At 36.1% G+C, this 20,546-nt stretch overlaps 1 long non-coding RNA gene across 11 annotated transcripts in view; it reads left to right on the top strand.

The window, feature by feature from the left end:
- Positions 1–20,311, top strand: part of LOC105078995 (uncharacterized) — a 656,088-nt gene extending 635,777 nt beyond the window's left edge. For 10 of the 11 annotated variants that reach the window (XR_012511909.1, XR_012511906.1, XR_012511904.1 and 7 more), the window contains 3 exons: positions 3,145–6,833; positions 6,939–7,060; positions 11,411–12,821. This is a non-coding gene — a long non-coding RNA (uncharacterized LOC105078995). Of the gene's footprint in view, positions 1–3,144; positions 6,834–6,938; positions 7,061–11,410; positions 12,822–15,121 lie in introns of those variants that run through there. The other variant, XR_012511912.1, reaches the window with a different exon arrangement.
- Positions 20,312–20,546: the final 235 nt, after the last annotated feature.

Below are 20,546 nucleotides of genomic sequence, written 5' to 3'. Positions count from 1 at the left end.
ATAAAACCGACTTGGTTATAGATGGACAAATGGTACCAAAACAAAGTGAAACAAGAAACCCAAAGGACAAACAGAAAACCCTAAATAAATGCTCAGGTTTGGCCTTGGGGTTTTACATACACCAACGACACAGGAGACCACAAATGACGTAATTAACACAGCAAGGGTGGCAGTAGACGGAGATAACCCGGCATAAACTGCTTGTGGGGATCCCCACAGGTACTCCGGCCACACATCGTTCATCTTTCTCTCAGGCATGGGTTCATAGCTGTAATCAGATCACTTATCCAAAATATGCCTCAGAGAACCTTCTTTAGGGATAGTTGACACGTTCCCCATTTTTTTTTAAAGATAGGAATACAAAACAAACAAAACACAAATGCTAGCAGCCAAAGAAACAAATGCACCAGCTCACAAGTCGGGTAAAAGTCCAACAACTCTTTCCTCTCTCCAACAGGGTACCCCTCTAAAACAGACTGGTTTATTCAAGAGAAAGCCCCAAATGGAGAGGAATAAAGTTTCTGGCTGTACACAGCAGAGCGACTTACTTACCCTACTGTATGGAGCCCATTGGCCCCCAGATGTCGATTCCTTGCTCCAACTGCCACACGCTAGGGCAGTGGTGCTGCTTCGGGACGTTGTGAAGGGAGGAGCCTCAGGACAAGTGGTCCTGGCAGCTGCTAGGGCCTCGCCTGAAAACTCCCCAGGTGGGGCTGGCTGGTCACAAGCAGCAAGGCTCCTGGCTGGCTTTGACAAGATTTGTTACTGAGTCCAAACTTGTTCTGCTCGGTTTTTATGTGCACCTTAGTATACTATCCACACTGTTCTGTGCCTTAATGCTTCTGATTTTATATATGTTAGAAAATTTCCACATAGATATGCTACATTTTATAAAAGCTGCATGATTTTCTGTTGTGTGGATATACTATAATTGACTGCAGCAGGCCCTGTTGGGTCTTGTTGATATTAAAAACAATGTTGCAGTGAACAAGCTTGCTCTTATATCTTTGTGGACAAGTGAAGATTTCCACTGCATAAATATCTAAATGTGGAATTACATAGTTAAAGAAAAGGTTTAATTGTCACAGATGTCCCTAGGTAGCCCTCCAAAAAGGGTGTGCCAACTTACAGTTCCATCTATAGTATATGAAAATGCCTAATTCTAGGTCTTACTTTTTAACAGTTATTGGCTATAATTTATAAACAACAAAATTCACTCTTTAGGAATACAGTTTGATAAATTTTCTAGTTATAACTTCCATTATAATCAAAATTTAGAACTGTTCCACCATCTTCAGAAGCTCCCATATTACCATTTGAAGCGAATCCAGACCCCTTATCCTTGTTTCTAGGCAACCATTGATCTGTTTTCTGCCACTATTAGTTTTGCCTATTTTAGAATTTCATAAGTAGACTTTTGAGTTCTTTCACTTAGCAAAATGTTTTTTAGTTACATCAACACATCACTGACAGATATTTCATAGCATGGTTAAGACACAATTTGTTGATCTATTCACCATTTGATGGACAACTTGGGCTGTTTCCAGATTTTGATTATTATGAATAATATTGCTATGAATATTCATTCAAGTTGTATGTACATCTTTTCATTTTATTTTGTGTTGTCTTACTTGTATTACACAAGAATGGGATTGCTGAATTACGTGGTAAGTGACTTAAAATATACTGCTTTAAATTTCCCAAATCGGCCATGCTATTTTGCAATCCTATCAACAATGTATGAGAATTCCAGTTGCTCCACATTCTCTCCCATACTTGGTAATGCCATGCTTCTTTTTTTAATGTAACCATTCTAACGTGTGTTCATGGTTTTAATCACATGTCCCTGATGACCAGTGATATTGAGCATCTTTCAGGTGTTTGTTTACTGATCATTCATATGCCTTCTTTGTGAAGTACTTCTGCAAATGTTTGATCCATTTTTTAATTTACTTGTTTGTTTTCCTATCATTTCATGCTACTGACACATAAGAGGAAAGAGGCATGAGAAAATGGACTTGGAGAAGAAAGCAAGGCTTGTATCTGATTATTTTACACAGACATAGGAAAGATTCATTAAGAGATCTCAAGCTTTCCTTCAAACAGTGGTTCTACAATGTCTTGGGTAGATTAGAAACCTACCAGTGCCTTGGTCCCACCAAAATCCAATTAATCAGAATGGGTAGTGGTGAGGTAGCCTCAGTAGTTATTAAATCTCTTCAAATGATCCTGTTGTGTACTTAGGATTCATCAAACTTCTGTATAAATTTTTGACAGTGGTAGAGTTTCAAAAGGATTAAAGCCAAGTGGGCTTTAAATTCCATTATGAATGTTTAATTCAAAGTTAAGAAAATACATTATATTTTGATTAAAATATAGAATGAAATATGCTACTCTTGAAATAAGATTGATAATTAGAGCAGATTGTTAAAAACTGACGAATGAGAAGATACAGTGAACTTACATGCTTATTTCTTTTTGTCTTAATCTGAACAAATATCCTCTTTTAAGCATGGTGTTTTTTAAGTTAGTAAACCTTGATATTTTAATTAAGAATACTATCCTGTCAAAAAAGTATAATTAAATAGAATATGTACCAATCAATCACTCTACTTACTAATTAAATTTAGTTGTTTGGATCATAAAGCTCAAGATAAATAGTCATTTTAATTATTGACTAATATTAAATATGTGCCCATTAATGGGAGTTAAAGTAAGATGACTTTCACCTCATTGTAAAGTGAGAAGGACATTCTAAAGATATGCCCCGCAACAGCTAGTATATAATATCTAGCATCTCTCTTCCTAGCAGTGTGCCTGGGGCATACACAATAATCAATACTTATTGTAGGTTAGTAAATGGACACTTTAGGAAAAGCAGAGTCCCCATCACTACAGTGTGTTTAAGCAGAAACTAGACGACCGTCTGCCAAAGATACTACTGAAAAGATTTCTAAGGAAGGGGGTAGAAAATTTGACCTCTAAAATTATTTGGTCCTACATCTTCAATATATTGAGAGTTGCACTTCACAATACCTTGCTGATCTTTAACCTGCTGTGGGAGAATAATGCAATTTTAATAGAAAAGCTTTCTGACCCAATTTATTTTTCATATTTCAAGAACTTGTACTCATTTTTTCTTAGGGTAGGCAGAAGTGTGTGGAGACGTGCAGACTGTGAAAATTGAATTGGTGATGCAAGACAGGAAGTGAAGTTGGCTTCATTGCAAAAATTCAACATGGAAAGGGGTAACCAAATGAGAGCACTGCCCCAGACAAGCAGTAAGAATAGTTACACGAAGTGAAGGGAAAGAGAATAGAGAACAGGTGAAATTAATTGTGGCATCCAAGGGGACATACCTGCTATACTCCTCTCTACTAAGAGTTACGTGAGCTATCAAAGCAAGAATTGAAGATTAATGTTTGAAAGCTTGGTTATTTGTTATTGACAGTTTTCCAAGAGCACCTAGTCTAGCTATATTATGCCCGCACTTGCAAAAACATACACTGACAGATAGTGGCAGCTCACCGAGTATCGGCAAAGGCCAAAGACTTGGAAGGAGAGGAAGGTAGTTCAGATCCCAACACCTAGATCACACTTTCGGCTAGTCTGGTGGAAACAGACACTTCCCCTTCATCACGCCTGTGTATCTTCCCCAGTAAATTCTCCCTAGCATCCTCTTCCTGACATCATACTCTCCTGAGGAGTCAGGCTGTCGTGTGTTTGATTGACGGAGCCTGTCTGGTTCTGGTATTTGATTGGTCACCTATCTGGTTGTAACAAAGAACAACAAATCTGACTCCGTATTAGGTCTGTTCCTTTAGCTTTAACCCTGTGCTCTGTTTCCTGTGCTTAGTCATGCTGATTCTGCACCTTTTGCAAAAGAATGCTGCCTACAGTCCAAAATAGACAGGACAGCCCATTCTCAAGTCTCTGACCTTTAAGGATATAGCACTTTTCCATTCATATACAGATAAAAAGTTGCAGAACAGAGAATAACATTTCTCTTGCTGGAGATTTGCAAGAACATCATGACCTGACCTAGGTGGACAACTGCAAGAACGGAGGATTCTGACCCCAAGAAGTTTCCAACCACCAGCCACACCCCCTACCTTTTTTAGTATAAAAGGAGCCTGAATTCTGACTTGGGGAAAATAGTTCTCTAGGACATTAGTAGTCCCTCATCTTCTTGGTCTGCTGGATTTCTGAATTAAGTTGCTATTCCTTGTCCCGACACCATGCCTCTTGATTTATTGGCCTGTCGTGCAGTGAGCAGAATGAGTTTGGATTCAGTCATAGGGTTCTAATTGAAAAGTTAGAATAAAAAAAAAGCTTGAGCAGGCTGGATCTCTAAGGTACTAAGTTCCCCTAATACAAAAATTATTCAAAAGATGCTCAGTAGTAATAAATATATAAATAACCCCTGGGATATCAAAACAGACTTTAGATAGAAATATAGATGCTTGTAAAACTCTTATCACAAACTCGTTACTTAGCAATTTCACAGTAACCAGTTAACGGCTGAGGGAGAATTTCCAATCAAGGAAGAAAGTAATACCATCTTTGACAGAATTCTTTAGGAAGGCGAGTGAGTGCCAGCAGGAAATACAGAAATTTTTTCACAGTAGTTTTTTTTGGCCACTTAAATATCGAGCATCCTATTTAACTTAACTTTTTAACCCCTTCTTAATACAATGCACTCAGCAGAGACTTTAAGTTCGATACTAGAAAACGTGACTTGACTTCTGTAACAGAATTCTGTGGGAAGAAGGTACACACCCGAGAGGCATTTGCTTTACAGAACATGCTTCCTGGAACTGGAGTTTGCCGCAAAACAGAAGCCATTTTCAGCGCCTATCCAGGTGGGCCACACATCTCCTTCCTACCTGCCAACAGCGTTCCATAAAGGAAGCTGGGCTAATGGCTCTTCTCACCTCCCCTGCCAGCTGACAAGGCATTGAACGTGCTCTGCTCAGCAGCAGGAACTAAAAGCCTTGTCAAAATCACGCTGTTCTGGAGACAAGGCGAGGTGACTTCCACAGCATTAACAAAAGCTGCAGCGTGAGGACAGCTGATCTGTTGTGCTAAAGGATGCATGGTCCACCTGACATGGCAGCTGCCCCAAAAGACCATCATCTCCCTCTAATCCCTGGGTGTATGGGTCCTCCAGCTTGCTGCTCCCTCCATGTCACTGACACAGCATTGCCAATTGTCACATGGCATCTGAGCTGGCACTCTACTGGGGTAGCTCCTAAATACGGTAGGAACTAGAGGATGAGAAAAAATTCAGTGCTGGCAGCAGCAAGGGAACAAAGGAAATGTACATTTGGAAAATGTCTGATTTAAACATCACCACCACCAATTTGACTGCACGATTAATTAATATTTGCTGATAACCTTTTATCTTTTACTGCCCCCATTTTAGAACAGGTGCTTTTCATCGATGCTTGATACTTGCCATGAAAAATTCTCAAAAAGCACTCTGAAGAATTTTGTTGTAATTGTCACTTTTTTTTAACAGGATTTTATCCATCTTATGAATGTGTCAGCAAAGCAGAGCAGAGTCAGCATAAGCTTAGGTTAGCGGGAGAGAAAATATTTTTGTCTTTATTCTACTTAGACAGCCAAAGCCTTGGGTTTGATATGTGCAGAACAGATAAACAAGGTCCTACTGTACAGCACAGGGAAGTATATTACCTTGTAATAACCTATAAAGAGAAATATGTATTATATGTATAACTGAATCACTATGCTGTACACCAGAAACTAACACAACATAGTAAATTGGCTATACTTCAATAAAACAAAATAAAAAAACAAAGCTTTCGGTTTGAAACTGGGCTCTGCTGATTTTTTTTTTTTTTTTTTTTGCTCTGTATTTTTTTGTGTACACTTTACCTCTCTGAGCCTCCGTATCCTCAACTATATAATGGAAGGAGACAAAAAACAGAGTCAAACAAGAAAAAGAACCCAGCCCACAGGGCTACAGTCAGTATTAAATAAGGAAATACCTGTAAAAGTACCACTAGCAGTGCTTGAAACATTGTAACAACTTAGCATCTGTCAGCTAGACCTAGATGCGGTTCATTATGAATTTTCATACACAGCAAACATAATATGTGTTAAAATTAGAAAACCTGGTCAAATAATATACGTACTCTTCATGTAAATAGAAAGTATATTTAAAATTTTCCAATTCCCATCTTGCACTTCCTGCTTGAAAATCAGTGAAACTCCGTGGCCATTATCTTTTTTACTACATCCACTGGTCCTTCGCCATAGAATGCGTAGTAGAAATGAATTTAAACAAATTGTGATTTCAACCACATTCAAAAGAGTCTTCATGAAGGAGTTATTTTAAATATAGATGACAAAAACATTCTGAGAAGAACACGTATCTTTTTTTAAGTAAGTGTGCTTTAAATTATTTTTTAAATATATGTGATGTGTAGTTATGTAATTTGTTTTACTATTCTTGAGCTGGCAATACAATGAAGAGCTGCATAAAACTGTACTCATCAAAGAGCAAAATAAGCTTGACTTTCATTACGGAGGAAGACAATCATTTCTGAGAGGTTTCAGTCTGATTTCTGACAGTTTGAAGCTTCTCATAGTAACTAGAAATTGCTTGTTGAAATACGGAATTTATAATTAATTACAATGTTTGCCAAATAAAAACCTAAGTGCCTAAATGAATGGCTTTCTTCTGACTTAATTTTTGTCCTTTGCCAGATCAGATATAAAAATGTGGGCTTGAATCCCTGATGAGATGAAATGACCCCAGTCACTCAACCAAGACAGAGAAGACATGCTGCTGGCTGAAATCCAATTAGGTAATTACATTTCTTTCAACGCATACTACTCATGTTATTTCAATTAAATATCACATTTTTCATTTCCCTGCACGTGTTTACCTTCTCCTTCCATGTTCATTTCAGCTTGGCTTCATGAAAATGCAAGAGCTACTGCTTTACTCAGGGAGACGGGCAGCATCATGTTAGCTGTAAGAGAAGCTTACGGACAGACCCCTTAGCTGGAGTGCTGAGTGACTGCTCAAACGGTAAGTAAAAATAAGATGCAGGAACTCTAAGATGGTAAGAGAAATGACAAGTCCAGCTCTTAAGTCAAAAAGGGTTTAGGCTGAAGGAAGCCCATGATACAGTCTAGGCCAGTGGTCAGCAAACCTTTCTGTAAAGGGCCAAATTGTGAATATTTTAGGCTTATGAGCCATGTGGTCCTTTCACAACAATTTAATTATGCCTTAGCAGACAGAAAGCAGACATGGGCAATAGATGGACAAACAAATGTGGTTGTGTCCCACTGAAATATTTATAAAACCAGGTGGTGGGCCAGATTTGGCTTGCGAGTCATTTCTGGACCCATCTAATCTAATCTCTTCATTTTAGAGAAGAGGAGAATCAGGTTCAGAGATGTTAAATGGCATACGTAACCCAAGTCCCTAAAAACTTCGTCTCGGAGCTCAAACTGCAGGCAAAGTTCTAGATATCCTAACTTGCTGTTTATTCTAATGCATCATTGTTACATAAATGAGGAAAAATATGGCCTCTGTGTATTGGTGCCTACAATATTTCTTCCCTGCAGACTGAGACCTTCCAGCTCAAAAGCCTATTAGCGCCAGACTCAAATATTTGCACATCTAATTATTTTAAAAATAGACCAGACAAGCAAATGTTTAGCCACATAGAGCCTTCTTGCTTTGAATACCCCATGAATCCTCATCCAACAGCTGTTATCTACTGATTAAATGGGGCCTTGCAGTTATAAGGGTCCTGTTTTTCAGCTCTCTGACCAAAGACTACCCTCCTAGGAGGCTTAGCAACTTTACCTGGAGGTCTAAGCTCCCTCTCAGCTCGCCCCCTTCCCTGGGAGTTGTCTTATCTCTGTCCCCTTCTGAGTAGCAGACCCCTGAGCTACTGCCTCTGGACAGACTTGTTCTATGAGAGGCTTCTCCCCCTCGCAAACCTATCAAGGCATCGCCAGTCAAAGCTGGGCACATTACTGCCTGCCATGGTCATATCCTTGTCCTGGACCAGCACACAAATCCCCCACCCTCCTATAATCATGATTCATGAAAAGCAAGCAAAAGAGAAAATAATACTTAAGTCATCTTTAAACAGTGTTTTTTTTTCACTTATCAAAATAAATGTTTTATGAAAGGCAGTTACTCCTGTGAAGTATGTTTCTCAGAAATCCCTTTGCTGTAAAATGGTTCAACCATTAGGATTATGTTCATATGTGCAACCCCTCTTACTCCCTTCCTCTGCTTCTGTGGAATATGCCAGAAAATATTAAGGGGAGTGAGAAGTAATAAACTTCTGCAGATAGAAACTTTTTCTTTAGAGTCTGTGTCCACTATGCATAGTGGAATGGTTATAAATTTTCTGGGATAGGGTGATGGAAATAGTAAGAGACTTCAGCCACTCCCTGTGTATGTGGATGCCCTTTCAAAGAGTGTTAACACAGTATAATGAAAACTATGTGGCACAAATAAAATAGCAAGCTCTCCACTGATCTATTCAAATGCCAACTTGAAAATCCAAAGGACGAGTTTCAAACATTCTAATTACCCTTTTCTGTGGACAGGCTCATTTAAAAATGTATCATGATACTAGAATAGTGTGGTAGATGAAGGTTTGTGGTCAGGAAACATTCACTTCCCGTGACCAGCACCTGTGTGGGAAGACTACACTTCCCATCATGCTGGATCAGGGCTTGGCCATATGACTGACTTTGGCCAGCAGGATGTTAGCACACATGATGTAAGCAGAGGCCTTGAAATGTCTGCACAGTTGGGCCACATATGAGGAAGCATAGAAGGCTGGAAACGAGTGACTCATATAGTGGTGAAACACTTTGTCAAAGTATTGCCTAAAATAACGTGAAAACAGGAGATTTACCCAATCAGTTGGTGAAACTAAATGATGAGATTTTGAAAAAGAATGTTGGAAGTGTGAAGTATGAGCTGGCTCCTGCTGGTTGCATTTGTTACAGTGATGCAAGAAAATCATGAGACTGGCAGGTTTACGAAATAATTTAGAAGGAAATTAAAGGTAAATTTCAGAGTCAGAGTTTTTCACATCAAAGGTGGGCCATTTAAATGCAGCTGCACAGAAAAGATCAAACACAACATGCAACCATTAAGATACAGGCTCCAGGTAAAGACCAAAGAGTGTGGCTTCAGTCCCATTTGGTCATTTGTTAACACTTTTGGAAATATTTAGATAACATCTAGTAGACTTTCTTCTAGACCTGAATGGCTCTACAAAGATGAAATGCTTTGTTACATGGTCACTTGCACCCAAATTACCTGAAATTAAATATAAAGTTCTTTCTCAAAAAGGATTGTGAATGTGGCTTTTGCCAAAGGAATTGATCAGTCCTTAAAAAAAGATGTCTACTAGCAAAAGCAAAGCCAACTGTGTCTAAAATACCGAAATATTTCAAATGCCCCCGGACCCCAACTTCGTCAAGGAAAGGAACAGGTTGGAAAATCTTCTTGGTTACCAAGAAGGGCGCTTCCTCAGATTCTCCCTCTGCAGATACGGCTGGAAGAGGGTAATGGAAAAGCAAGTACATCTCAAAGGTAGAGTCAAGAGCTGGCAGGAGTGATGGACTTGGGCACCACTCTGAGAGAATAAACCTGGGGCTGGTCAAGACCTGTCTTGTAGTAGGGAGACCTGACAACATCTGCCCAATAAAATTTCAGAACTCCTATGGTCTTCTGACTTCACTTTTCATCTCTTTTTTTAAATCAAGTGATGAAGAAGGAATAACTAGAATTAACAAAATATATAGACCTGAATATAAATCAAAGTACATGTCAAAACCTCTGGGATACAGATGCAGCTAGAGGTTAGTGGTGAAATTGTACCCTTAAATATATTTAATAAAATCAAATATGAAAGGAATTAAATAATTTAAATACTCAGCGTACAAAGCTATCCTTAGGACAGAAGGCTTCTTTTACTCGACTTCTCTGTGAAATCAGTTACTGTTGTAATGCCTGCCTTTGTTTTGTTGTGCTAACTTCCAGTGTAGAATTAACCACACTCATTTATCAGTTTTCCTATTGAAAAAACACTTGGGTTACTTCTAATTTTTAGTTATTCTGAATAAAACTGCTGTGAAAATTCAGGTACAACGCTTTTTGCGGACGTATGTTTTCATTCCTCTTGTATTAATACTCAGAAATGACATTACTGGGTCAGATGTTAGGTGTAGTTTTCACTTTGTAAGAAACTGTCAACTCTTTTGCCCAAGTAACATTTTATATTCCAGCAAGTACAAATATTTGAAAGGAAAAATAAACCCATTATTTTCTTGGTTGTTTGCCAAGAAAATAATCAGAGAAATGTATTTCAACCAGTAATAGTTTATGGTTTTAAATTTAACATCTTAATAAGCAGCTTGTCTATATACTAGCATTTATCAATTATTAAAATATAATGAAAGCAAGCACCCCATTAAAAATAACAAGGAAACCTCTGTATTAAAATATAGTCAGGAAAACAGTAAATAAGAAATATTTGAGTACCATGTGAATGAAATTATGAAACATTAGTGAAGTACACAAAAGGAGATATAATGGTAAAATATGCTCTATTCCTAGTGAAAGTTTCAGTTTCCTCTAGCAAATTTATGAATATAGTGAAATCACAATCAAAAGTGCAACAGATACATAATCGAAAGTTATAAACTCATGTTAAAATTTATATGGAAGATTATAAATTGGGTTGAATTTTATGTGATTATGTATATAGGAAGGAACAGTGAAGATATTTTAGAAAGAAAAATACACATCAATATGTAATTTACTTAAATAGCTAAGAATATTTGAGTATTTAACAGGATGGTACTGATGCAAGAAACCACAGATTTGCAGAAATAATAAAAGTATTAAAGGAATTACATTGGTTACCCATTTATAAACAAATAAAGTTAGAATTTACCTCAAGCCAGCTACCATGATAAATTCCAAGGTGACTTCAGAGGGAGGGACAGAGAGAGAGATCTTAAATGTATAGTCAGTTGAGGGTCCCCTGCTTTTATTCAGTAATGGAGCATTAGAATGTAAGGAAAACAGAGATCATCTGGCCAGTTTTTTTCCTTCAAATTATATTTTGTAAAATAATATTACCTTGAAGAGCAGGATTGGGAAAAATAGATAGCCTAGAAGAGGATAAAAGATACTGCTGAATCTTTGGAAAGAGACAGAAAAACTCAGCCAGTGGGACAGCTTGGGGTCACATGTAAGATTTCATTTTCAAAAGGTTCCACATTGGTAGGTAGCTAGGTAAGCAGAAGCTTGATAGCTCACTAGATGGACAGACAGACAGGCAGGCAGATAGGTTGAACAATTCTGACCTAATATACATTTCTGATTTTCCAGCTGCAGAAACTCAGATCTACTGGCTTGAAATGGTTTCTTAGAAACACCCAGCTAGAAATCGGCAACTTCAGAATGTACACATGTAACTCCTTTTCAAAGGAAAAGCTGTTTTCTGAAATGCCACACTGAATGAGGAGAGGCTTACGACTTGCCTTGAATCACCCTCAGCTTCTTTCCATTTTCTTTAGAATCAACATATACATTTGCATATGACTTATTATATGGATGGATGCATCTGTGTACCAGGCACCTTCATGCAAAACTACATGGTATATAACTATGTATTATATAAAATACTTCATATATTACTATATATATGTTTATATATTTATAATATATGGTGTATTATATAGTGATTGATATATATATATATATATATATTACACACTACTACAAGACAATGAAGTTATGCCTAAGATTTCCTCCAAGCTAGGTTTCATCTCTTTTTACCTCTTCCTGTGCTATTTTGGACTGGGAATGCTATCTTGGATTCAAGTGGAACTGCAGCTGCTACACAGCCGTGTTGTTATGCTGTGACCAGATGTTGGAAACGCATGAGTACTGCTAAGTGACTTGGTATATCATCTGTAAAAGGAAACCATAAAGAATTAACGCAATTATACATTTATCTGTATGGAAATGTGGAAATCAGTGAAATATGATTCAATATCCATTTATCTTTAGTCATAATTTAACATAAAAACAAAATTAATACATTTGAAATGATTAAAAATATGTTGTCACTACTCCTGTGGTAATAATAACAGATCTATCCACACCCAGTGATTAGTCTGTGTGCTCATTTAAGTAGTTTTATGTAATGTTAGGAGTTTAAAATGAATTCCATATTTTATGAGCCAAAGTTTTACCCACTAGCATTGTCATGAGAAAAAAGCAGCAGGTCTTTCTAAAGAACACCAACCACAATTATATTCACTGAGAAAATGTGCTCTAATTGCTTCTGGAGTCCTATAATGTATGTAAGATCCTTACGCGTGCCAGCAGACAATCTGGGATCAAATCATTGCTCGAGAACTTATTAGCAGCGGGCCTTTGGGCAAGTCGCTTTTTCCTCTGAACATATTTGCTCCCCTGGAAAGGTATTGTGACAAGCAAATGAGGGACTCTATAAGCGTGCTATGTACATCAAAAGATACTCCACGGGTTGTGGTCATTGGTGTTCTTAACAACTGGGAGCAATTCAAAGATACATAGGAATAATTTTTTTAAGTTTTTTTTTCCTACTTTCTTCACAGGTTTTGTATTTAATAATGTAATTATTAATAATATTTTATGAAATGTATGCCAAAGAATAAAAAGTCAGTAGCTCATAATGAGTTCGATGAGCTTGTTGAATTCTTTGTGCTTTATTCCTTTTTAAATAAAGAACACTTTATTGTGGTATAATTGACATGCAAAAATCTGTATTTTTGTATACAACCTGATGAGTTTGGAGATAGGTATTCACCCATGAAACTATCACCACAATCAACCCCATAAACATATTCATCACTAGAATATTTTTAATGACACCTTACTGGTTCGCTTTTGATCCCCAACACAGGAAAGGATTCTGACAGCTGTCCTAGAGGACAGTCCCAACTGAAAATCCTGTTTTGAAGTACATCCATGAGTAGCTGGCATGATAGGGAAAATTGATAATGCCAGGATGTTGATTTTGAAAATAAAATACTATGACAGCCTGATAACTGCATCTTCAGATATTGCTCTTGAAAGTAAATGGAAAATAAGGGATTAAATGTGAAAGAAAATGTATAGAATTGCTACGATTGAAGGCATTTATGGTTTCTTTTAGGGTCTATATGTATAATGGAAAACATTTTACAAAAGGAGATTCTTCTTCTTTCATGCAAAGTAGTAATGACAATACTGAGTTTGTCTAGCATGGAGAGACAAGAGTATTACACTTGGAGTTGAGGTACTGGGTACCTCTGGGTACTAGTACTGGAGTGACCATCTTGGCCACACCACCATACTTCTCTGTTCATCAACTTTCTCATCTTAAAATGTGAATTCTGAGCAGAAAGGCTATCTAAGACTTTTTCACATTCTAAAAGATGGTGGTGGAGATGGAGTGAAGAACAAAGCAATAAAATATGGCAGGAATTCTACATGTGTATAAGAAGCACTCTGTAAAATTACTTGGAGATTTTGACTGACTAAATATAGTCTACCTATGATTTTTAAACCTTGTGCATATCAGCATCGCTTGGAAAGCTTTTAAAATCTGTATATAAATTGCTGGACCCCACCACTCAGGACCTCTGATTTAATACTTTTTTTCCTCACTGGACAGTAAACTCATTAAAGACATCCACTTGTATCCCTAGTAGACTAATTTAGGCTCAGCAAAGTTATAAGAATAAGCACCCTAAGTAAATAATGAATTTTAAGTCTTTTGGGGAGACAGCACGTAAAATATGTGGAGAGAAAGCAAGCATATAATGTAAAATGAATCTATAACACACATTCCCTTCAAGCGTTACAGAGAATGGACTAAGGGAGAGACAGTGGATAGACTATTGCCTTTACCTAAAGTGGGAAGGATTTAGGTCTCTACACCATTAAATTCAGAACATTACAAGTTTGATGTTAAAGTATGCAGGTACAATGCAAACAGCATGAAGAGTTGATGCTAGAAACTCATGATGCCTTTTTTCTAGGCACATAATTCTATATATAGAGAGAGAATGTTTTTAATTTTTATAAAAATTTGATTACAAAATACTTTTTTTCTGTACAGTGTTACAAATAAGTTTAGCACATGAATTAGAATTTTTAGAGTAGCAGTGCTGAAGAAAGTCTTAGGTATCCTTCATCTTACAAGTCTGAGGAGCCAGAGGAGCCAGACCAACCTCCAAGACATTTCCATGAAATAAACACAGAGTTCTACAAAATTCAGCACGAAGCAATCAGATTTAGGTGGCACAGTGCACCAGTGGCAGAGACTGCTTATCAACCACTTGATTGTCAGTCACAGCCAGAAGTAGCTGGGACTGTGAATGTGAGAGAGGCTTAAATCTTGCCATCTAAGAAATTAGATCACAGGAATCTGGGGATACTAACTTTCCAGAGCTGGAAATCATCTCCAGTTTCATCACTGAAGACTCACACATCTCTATAAATTGTCACATGCACAGTACAAATAGTCCATATGAAAAACTGGAGCTTACTTCAAAAAAATACTAATACTTTTTACTGTCTAGAGAAGCTTCAGTGTATAGTGAGGACAAAAGTTACTTCTGTGTAGCATATGCCTGCTTCATTATAAGACAACATATAGCAAAAATAGCACACAGCCTTCTCTAGCTGATGAAGGGAGACAAAGTGAAAGGTGCATTCATGGCCCCATACAGTGGGCCAAACCAGAGTTAAATCACCAAGCACACATTGCTATTCTCAAGGAGATGTAAAAACTTATGACATCAGATCCACAGTAAAAGCTAATGCAAAAGCAGGTATCACCAATACTGTCTCTAATAGGGACATATTTGGCTCCAAATGAAGAACACCTGAATTAGAAAAAGAAGAACAAACAAAAGCTTATGTTAGCAGAAGGAAAGAAAGATAAAGATCAGGGAAGAAATAAATAAAATAAAGATTAAAAAATAGAAAAATATTCAATCAAACCAAGAGGTATTTTTTTGAAAGAGTAAACAAAATTGACAAACCTTTGTCTATGCTCACCAGGAAGAAAAGACAGAAGACACAGACAAAATAAGAAATGAAAGAAGAGAAATGACAACCAATACCACAGAAATAAAAAAGAGATTACTATGAACAACTATATGGCAACAAATTGGACAACTTGGAAGAAATGGACAAGTTTCCAGAAACATATAATCCACCAAAACTGAACCAAAAAGAAACAGGTAATTTGAACAGACCGATCACTAGAAGTGAAACAGAATCAGCAATTAAAAAAAACTCTCTGCAAACAAAAGTCCAGGACCAGATGGCTTCACAGGAGAATTCTACCAAACAAAGAATTTATAGTAATCATTCTCAAACTCTTCTAAAATATTGAAGAGGAGGGAGAACTTTCAAACTCATTCTATGAAGCCACCATCACCCTGATAACCAAAACCAGACAAAGACACTACCAAAAAAGAAAATCACAGGCCAATATCATTGATGAAGATAGATGCAAAACTCAAAAAAATAATAGCAAACAAAATTCAATAAAAAAGATCATATACTATGATCAAGTTGGATTCATCCCAGGGACACAAGGATAGTTCAACATACACAAATCAATCAACGTGATACACCACATCGACGAGAGAACCTCCTAGAAGAAAACACAGGCAAAATATTCTTTGACATAAATCTTAGCAATGTTCTCCTAGGGCAGTCTACCAAGGCAATATAAATAAAAGCAAAAACAAACAAATGAGACTTAATAAGACTTAAAAGCTTTTGCATAGCAAAGGAAACCATAGACAAAAAAAAGACAACCTATGAGCTGTGAGAAAATACTTGGAAATGATGTGGCTGACAAGGGTTTAATTTCCAGAATATACAAACATCTCATACAGCTCAATAACAAGAAAATAAACAACCCAATAAAAAAATGGGCAGAAGACCCAGACATTCCGCCAGAGAAGACATCCAAATGGCCAATAGGCACGTGAAAAAAATGCTCAGTATCATTAATTATTAGAGAAAAGCAAATCAAAACTACAATGAAGTATCACCTCACATTGGTCAGAATGGCCATCATTAAAAAGTCCAAAAACAATAAATGTTGGAGAGGGTGTGGAGAAAGGGAACCCTCCTACAATGTTGGTGGGAATGTAGTTTGGTGCAGCCATTATGGAAAACAGTATGGAGATTTCTTAAAAAAACTAGCAATAGACTTACCCTATGATCCAGCAATCCCACTCCTGGGCATATATCTGGAGGAAACTCTAATTCAAAAAGGTACATGCACTTCCAATGTTCATAGCAGTTCTATTTACAATAGCCAAGACATAGAAGAAACCTAAATGTCCACTGACAGGAGACTAGATAAAGAAATTGTGGCACGCGCGCGCACACACACCCACACACCAGAATGGAATACTACTCAGCTATAAAAAATAAAATATACTTCTTTGATTTACATGCAGCTGTCTCACTCACACACACACACACACACACACACACACACACACACACACACACACACACACACACACACACAATGGAATACTACTGAGCCATTAAAAAAGAATAAAATGCCATTTGCAGGAACATGGATGGACCTGGAGATTGTCATACTAAATGAAGCCAGAAAGAGAAAGAAAAATACTGTATGATATCACTTATATGTGGAATCTACATAAATGAGACAAATGAACTTATTTACAAAACAGAAACAGACTCAAAGACATAGAAAACAAACTTGTGGTTATGGGGGTGGGAGTGGAGGTATAAATTGGGATTTGGAGATACTACTATATATAAAATAGATAAGTATCAAAATCCTACTGTATGGCACAGGGAACTGTATTCAATTCCTTGTAATAGCCCATACTGAAAAAGAATATAACTGAATAATGGAATCACTATGCTGCACACCAGAAATTAACATGACACTGTAAAATGATTATACTTCAATAAAAACTAATAATAATTAAAAAAATAAAAATAAAAAAAGAATCCCATATAGAACAAAACTGCCCTTCAGAAATGGGGAGAAATTAAGATATTCCCAGTTAAATAAAAGCTAGCAGAGTTTATCACAGTTAGAAATTCTGAAGGTAGTCCTGAAGATTGAAATGAGAGGATGCTGGAAAATAACTCATTCAGTATGAAGAAGTAAAGATAAATGAAAAAAAAAAAAAAAAAAAAGAAAGAAAGAAAACCTGTACTAAGTTTCACAAGGGTCTATGTAACTTATATACCAAGAAGCACCAGGAATGGCTCCTATAGCACCTTCAGAAAGAAGCTCCTGCTGTCTTCATTTTCACAATGCTTGGTCATGGCTGCTTCACTTTCAAGCACTGAGAGCCCATTCCAGACAGAAAGAAGAAATGAGAAGAAGGGACACCGACAGAGCAACTTTAAGTTTCACTGCATCTCATGGCTACTCCCAGTTTCAAGGAAGGATGGGAAATTGCTATTTTAGCTTTAGAATGACTGCTGAAGTAGTTAGAAGCATTTTGGAAATGGAGTTTAGTGCATCCTATTTGGTCTACTACTGGTTCTTGCATAAAGTCCTAAATATTCATGTTAAAGAGGTCCAATGAAAAAATATATATAATTTAAAAGCCCTTATAATATATCCTTATGTATCCCTATGTGATCTACATATCTAAAAATTTTTGATGCTGTTATTTTTTAATCTTACTGAAAGATGTCAGTGGAGTATTTCCACATGACTACATCACAATGGTCACACAGCTCCCGAGTTTCAGAGATGAACAGTTCAAAATGATGCACATTTATGTTTCTTCTAACATTGGCCACTTCTATATCATTAGTTGGTAACATTTTAAGTTTAAAAACACCATTTTAAAAATAACATTTATGAACACAAAAATATTGTCGTTTAGTATTTTTGAACAATATGGAAAACACAAAAACAGCTATAGCCACAAGGCTTATATTTAAGATGTAATATTCCAGTGCATTAAATCTACAGATTTTCAATCGTGATTGAAAATAATTTTATAAGATCAATATATTAGATTTAATAAAAAATCAAAAACATGTTTTTATAGCCTATAATTTTGGAAGTTGATTTTTGCAAACATATTAAATCAAAATTTACTTTGAATGCATGTAGGATGGCATAAGACTGAACAGACAGGTAGTATTCATGTGATTTCTCACAGAATAATTTACTATAAAAAGGTCTGCATTAAAATGTTAAAACTTAAGTTGCTTAATATACATGTAATGAAGTCCCTGAAGAAGAGAAGGGGACAGGAGACAAATATTTGAAGAAACAGTGATCACAATTTTTCAATTTGATGAAAAGTGGAAACTCATAGATTCAATAAACTCAACAAGCACCAGGACAAGAGACATGAAGAGAACTATTCCAAGGCACATCACAATCAAATTGCTTAAAACCTATAGAGAAAAAATCTTAAAAAACAACCAAAAAAAAAAAAAAAAAGATACACTATGTAATATAAAAGAACAAATGGCAAATGTAAACATGACTTCACATTTCTCATGGAGAAAAATGCAAATGAGACTACAATCACAATACATGGTACAGCCGTATAATGAAATATAGTTCTCAGCAATAATGAACTATTAATACACACACAAAATGGATGAATCTCAAAAAAATTCTGTGAAGCCAGATAAAACAGACAAAACACAGTGTGTTTTCATTTTTATCAAATTACAAAACAGGCAAATTAATTGTTAGTAACAGAAAGCAGATCAATGGTTGTCTGATGGAGAAAGTGCAGAAACTACAAGAGGAACAAGGAAAACTTCTGGGGGTGATGGACAAAGTCATTTTCTTGACTTTGGTGATGTTTTCATGTACAGGTATATATCTTTATGTGTATCTATCAGTATTAACTGTATCAAATTTTGTACTTTATATATGTTCAATATGTATGTCAATTATACCTCCGTGAAACATTTTTAAAATAAAAATAAAATTAAAAACCTGTAAAGCAATAAAACATGCCAAACCCTGCCATCATGATTTTATACACATTCTCTTTTTACAATGGATTTAGCATATGATGAAAATGTACAAGAAATATGATAAACCTTTATGTCAATTTGTTTTCTCTTCACTACTAAATGTGATAGGATATAAAAACGTCAATACTTTTTTTCTTGTGGCAAGTTCTTGACAGTTTAAACATGAAGCCATCATAACTTGGTACAGCCACTATGGAAAACAGTAAAGAGGTTCCTTATACAACTAAAAATACAGTTACCATATGATCCATCAGTCCTACATCTGGGCATATATTTGGAGGAAACTCTAATTCAAAAAGATACATGCACCCCAGTGTTCATAGCATCACTATTTACAATAGCCAAGACATGGAAGAAACCTAAATGACCACTGAAAGATGATTCAGTAAGGAAATTGTGGTATATCTGTATCTATCACCTACATACATATATACACACATACACACACACTTATACACAAAGGAATACTACTCAGTCATAAAAAATGAAATAATGTCATTTGCAGTAACATGGATGGACCTAGAGATTATCACCTAAGTGAAGTAAGCCAGAATGAGAAAGAAAATTACCACTTATATGTGGAATCTTAAAAAATAACACAAATGAACTTATTTACAAAACAGAAACAGACTCACAGACATAGAAAACAAACTTATGGTTACCAAAGGGAGAAAAGCAAGGAGGGATAAATTAGGAGTTTGAAATTTGCAGATACCAACTACTATATATAAAGTAGATAAACAACAAGGGAACTATATTCAATATATGTGTATAGCACAAGGAACTATATTCAATATCCTATAATAACCTATAATGAAAAAGAATAGATATATATAAAAGTATAACTGAATCACTATGATGTACACCAGAAACTAACATATTATACATCAACAATACTTCAATTTTTTAAAAAATGAAGCTATCAAAGCTAAAGGGCACATTTACCTTGCCTATTTCCAAACACTCTGGATTAATACGGCACTTTTACTTAAGAAAATGTTTTGATTTGAAAACTTGGATTTCCCATCAAAGGCTTGTCATAAAAAATCCTACATATTTGCTTATCACCTGGTGAAGAAAATTAAAAGACAGTCACTATTAAGGAACATTGGTGAGGCCAGACATCATTTGAATTACTAAGCCTGGAGTAGAATCCTGGCTTGGAGCAGAAGAAAAATTCAAGCAGCATTATCTCAAATGTTATCATCCGCTCTGGAATCACTAATCACTGATGTTTCTTTTGCAGCATTTATCTGCAGCATGAAATGAGATGAAATTTATTTTAGGGCGACCACGTTTTGATTTTCATCGACTTCAAGTAAAGTGGTACCATTGAAGAAGTCATCCAATTTTGTTAAACTCCTTTATACGTTACAAAGAATGCTATCATACAAAAATGTCACAAAATAAAAATCATGTAACCCTTGCTCTATGGAGCATCTATAATGTTTGATAA

The sequence above is a fragment of the Camelus bactrianus genome, chromosome 15 (genome assembly GCF_048773025.1).
Source record: "Camelus bactrianus isolate YW-2024 breed Bactrian camel chromosome 15, ASM4877302v1, whole genome shotgun sequence".
Taxonomy (NCBI): Eukaryota; Metazoa; Chordata; class Mammalia; order Artiodactyla; family Camelidae; genus Camelus; species Camelus bactrianus.
The sequence above is the reverse complement of the archived record's forward strand: the minus strand, read 5'-3'. Positions and strand labels throughout refer to the sequence as shown.